Here is a 4,628-nt window from a genome sequence, read left to right as displayed (position 1 = left end):
AACGAACATATCTTCATACCTGCCCAGTTATATCCCGTAGAAGCAGCAATAAGTGCGGGTTCGTACTTAACAAGACTTCAAGACGTATAAGCATTCGTCAACCAGTCGTCCTTTGTACTTGAGGCAGGCAGGGGACTTAGAGGACGCAAGAGGAACGTCATAGGCAATATGGTGGAGTTAAGCGGAAACGCGCAAGCACTAAAAACCTATAGAGACACTCTACAACATTCGTCTAATCAGAGAAGGTGAGAGAGCGCATAATCTAACAGTTCTATACTCTGCAAACATAACACAGCCGACGCTTTCCCCCTTCGCAAAGAGGTACTTACAAAGGCACTCCCACTGTTGACAAGTTTTAACCAGGTATTATTTAAGTTGTTCTATCTTACTATGCATATTATTAGTATTGAAACAATAGGTGTAAGTTGTCTATGGTCGAGTCATACAGCTCCAAGTTGTCCATAACCGCGGACACGGCTTATCAATAAGATGTAACCCTGCAGGGGTGCCCAAATGTGCCCACACGCACGATCAACCCACTTACGACAGGTGGATATCACGACACGCACTCTCCTTCACTACAACAATGTCCAGGAAGCCACCTAACTAAGTTAAACCCGAATCGTAGTCCGGCCGACTCTCCGAGACGGACCTAGCCGTTGCGAGAACGGCTAAGAGGATCGAGCCCACTAGAGGATGACCTCTTAACAATACGTGCCGCACCTACGGACGTGCAAGAGACAACGGGGTTACAAGGCAACATGGCTTCCCCAAAAGTAACATCATATCATCCGACCACAAAGAAACATGCTTGCACGCCCGGGAGAAACAAAACCCTCAAACTAGTTGTGGCCACTCGGACAAAGATGTAGATTCCGGCGAGTGGTCGAGGGGAGACCCGGTAAGCATACCCACGTGTGGTTAGAGCGCTCGGTCTCGGAACGGATAACAAGAACTCGGGGTCCTAAGATATTTAGGAAACACAAGTGAGCCGTCACAAAACGATCAGCTGACCCACCGATGCCTCCGCTAAACAAATATCAACAACTAAAGTAACCATGATTCTTCCCAACATATAACCCGATAAGATAACAATAACGGTAACTAGATATAAACAGCACTAGCATGCACTACGACTCGCAAGGCGGACCCGATAACCAAACAATAGCCGTAGGAGGTGGTGGTGGCAATATGGGCTGCTTGAGGTAACAAGTGGAAAGGACACGTGACAAGAACGCAACTTAAGGATAGCATAAGGGAGAAGGCAAAATAAAATAGGTGAGCGACTCCTGCAGGGACAGGAGTATAGGGGAAATGCTTGCCTGTTAAAGCTTGCCGAGGAACATCCGGAGAACTTGTCGTATCTCACCGCACCACTTCGTGATCCTATCCGGGAAGAAGAAAAAGCTGGAACACACAACGTATGCAAATCTTACAACTACAGATAAAGAAGATCCAGCATGATCAAGATGATATGCATGACATGGCAGCGATGATGCAATGCACTTATCCAATTTAATCGGAGTCGGAACCCCGAACAAACAAATTAAAGTTGGAGTTGCATTTCTAACGACAAAGTTAAGTGTTGATTAGCATGGCATAGACATGGAAAGGGTGAGCTACTTCAATATTAAACGGAGCGGGGAAACCTTAGGTGGATATCCGAAATACTCCGCATATATGTGAGGTGAACATGCACGACTATCAATGTGCGACGTGATGCCAGATGCAAACAGGTATATGGATGGCATATTCAAGTTCTTCACATTTTTCTGATCATTTTTCATATATAAAACGTTTTATTCCGAGTTATAGTTTGAGAGATATGATTTTTGCAAGTTTGAACATTTTCTGTAAAAAGAAAAGGACAAGGAATAACCAGAGAGGGTCGATGGGCCGGATCTGGCCTCGGTTCTGCGTCGGGGAAGATCTGGGCCGGAATCTGGCCTGCAAGCGGCGACAGATAGGGTCAGGGCGCACGGAGGGACGGGCCACGCCTGCGGATCTGGGTCAAGGCCCATCGGCAGATCTGGATCTGATTCAACGAACAGAAAAACACAAAATAAGGGTCGGAGTGGGGATTTGAACCCTGGATCTGATGGGTAAGCAGGCAAGGTGTTTACCACTGGGCTGTTGGTCTGATCGTGTCAACGAAAGGGCCCGTATCAACTTGAACCACGGGAGGCGAAGCTCAGAACTGGAAGCCATGGCTGAACTCACAGAACAAACACGGATCTGCAGATTCCGGGCGAACCAAGAAGGGCGAGATGGCGTCGGGGGTGCGGCTCGACGCAGGGAAGGTGATGGAGGCGGTACGGAGTCCAGGGGCTCGCCGGAGTATCGCCGACGGCGGCATCTGCGGGGAAAAACGACGGTCAACGCCGGCAGAGAGAACCAGGAAGGAAGGGGGAAGAAGGAGGGGTCCAGGATGTGCGCCATGTTACCAGGAGTGCGGAGGTGGGCTTGGTTTGGCCGGAGGAGGACGAGAGCGGCCAGAATTGAAGAAAAAGCACGCCGACCGGCGCTGAGAATCGTCGACACTGCGCTCGAATTACTGAGTCCCATCTCGATTCCTCGCACAGAGATGGAGAGGACGACGACGCGGATCTTCTCGTGCCCTCGGTTCGGCGAGGGGTGCTCTGGGGCGGCGGCGCCATGGCGAGTGGAGAAGGTACTGTGGGGTTTTTGCCTCTCTCGTTCCTGGCTTGGAGAGGAAGAAGAAAAGGGGAAGGGGGAGATAAGGAGGAGCAGGTGGAGATTGGCGTGGTGCGCTGGAGCCAGAGATAAAGAGGAGGGAAGGGAGGACCACACAGGGCAGGTGGGGAAAGCCTCGTGCTTCTCCTTTTTTTTTTTTTTTTTTTTTGACGGGTCGTGCTTCTTCTCCTTCTCTGCTTCGGCTTGAGCTGCGTGAGAGAAGAGGACAACGACCAAAGGGAATATACCATCGAAGGGGTACGGGCCAAGGTGGGCTGGAAGGAAGAAAGGCCGGTCCTGGGCTGCTGCGGAGAGAAGACAGGAAAAGGCCCAGAGGGGGGGAGGGGTTAGGATTTTTATTTTGAAAATCTTTCTCCTTTTCTTTTGCCTTTTTCAAAAAACTGTTTTGTATTGATTTTGAAACCATTCGAATATATATATTTGAATTTGAGAACAGAGGAGAAGAAAGAGATAAAATAAGAGACAAATATTTATAGCAAAATAATAAGTTCGTGTTAGGGTTTTGTTAAATGAAATGGAACGAGAAGGTTTATTATAAAAACAATATGAGAGGTAAAATAAAATAATTAGGGTTTATAAAAATAATTTTATTTTGTTAAAATCATGGATGATATTATGCATGATGCATGATGATGCACAAAAGAAAAACAACAAACAAAACTAATAGGGGTTTATCCGGGGCCGTTACAATCGACACCACTAACAAGGAACCTCGCCCCGAGGTTCCACGCCATGGTACGGGGGAGAGAGATGAACTGTCGGATCTTCAGGCGACGTGTCGATCTCCTCGACACCACTAACAAGAATTCTTGCTCCATGTAGAACGGTCGACACCACTAACAAGAAGTCATTATTCCGTCGTTGATGAAGACTTCTGCTGAGATCCTTCGACGATCGGACCTATTAGGTTAAGGCAGAGATCGCCCAACCCACGTTGAAACCTATGACTCGGAGAAACTCAGATAAGAGAGAAGACTCAAAACTCGCAAAGATAAGAGGAGAAAGAATTTAGGTAAGGAGAAAAACAGAGCTAGTCAGAACTATCCAACGAATTTTCAGAAAATAGTTTTTGACACTAGACACAACACGTCCGTTGGCAAAGTTAACCTACAGGCTGGACTAGTGGGGTACCGTCAACTCCGAGGCTCTGATACCAACTTGTGACGCCCCGAAACCGGTACCATGAGGATTCCAGCGATCCCGCCGAAATCCGCACGATATCGACTCAGAGACGCCGTCCGACACGACGTGCGCGACGAATCACACACGTGATGCCAGAGGAATTAACACGAGCGGTAACATTACAACAGGATTACAATAGAGCCCACAAGATACATATATTACAACAACGACTCCGACGAGTCAAGATACAAATATAAAATACAAAGATCCAAATCATACGGAAGATCAAATACGTCCGAGTACGGTCAAGATACAAATTGGACTAAGAATCCCGAAGATAACCGATGGCGTCCATAACCCTGCCCAGACCAAGCCGGAAGGGTAACCTTGCTAGCGTCGTCTTCAACGAACATATCTTCATACCTGCCCGGTTATATCCCGTAGAAGCAGCAATAAGTACGGGTTCGTACTTAACAAGACTTCAAGACGTATAAGCATTCGTCAACCAGTCGTCCTTTGTACTTGAGGCGAGGCAGGGGACTTAGAGGACGCAAGAGGAACGTCATAGGCAATATGGTGGAGTTAAGCGGCAACGCGCATGCACTAAAAACCTATAGAGACACTCTACAACATTCGTCTAATCAGAGAAGGTGAGAGAGCGCATAATCTAACAGTTCTATACTCTGCAAACATAACACAGCCGACGCTTTCCCCTTCGCAAAGAGGTACTTACAAAGGCACTCCCACTGTTGACAAGTTTTAACCAGGTATTATTTAAGTTGTTCTATCTT

The 4,628-nt window shown here is 47.5% G+C and overlaps 1 long non-coding RNA gene across 1 annotated transcript; it reads right to left on the bottom strand.

The window, feature by feature from the left end:
* Positions 1 to 1,921: 1,921 nt before the first annotated feature.
* LOC124669870 lies at positions 1,922 to 2,605 on the bottom strand. Its single transcript, XR_006992345.1, has 3 exons — positions 2,445 to 2,605; positions 2,124 to 2,356; positions 1,922 to 2,035 (listed from the first exon to the last, which is right to left on the bottom strand). It is a non-coding gene; the product is annotated as an uncharacterized LOC124669870 (long non-coding RNA).
* Between the last annotated feature and the right edge of the window lie 2,023 nt (positions 2,606 to 4,628).

This window comes from Lolium rigidum, chromosome 7 (genome assembly GCF_022539505.1).
Source record: "Lolium rigidum isolate FL_2022 chromosome 7, APGP_CSIRO_Lrig_0.1, whole genome shotgun sequence".
NCBI lineage: Eukaryota > Viridiplantae > Streptophyta > Magnoliopsida > Poales > Poaceae > Lolium > Lolium rigidum.
The sequence above is the reverse complement of the archived record's forward strand: the minus strand, read 5'-3'. Positions and strand labels throughout refer to the sequence as shown.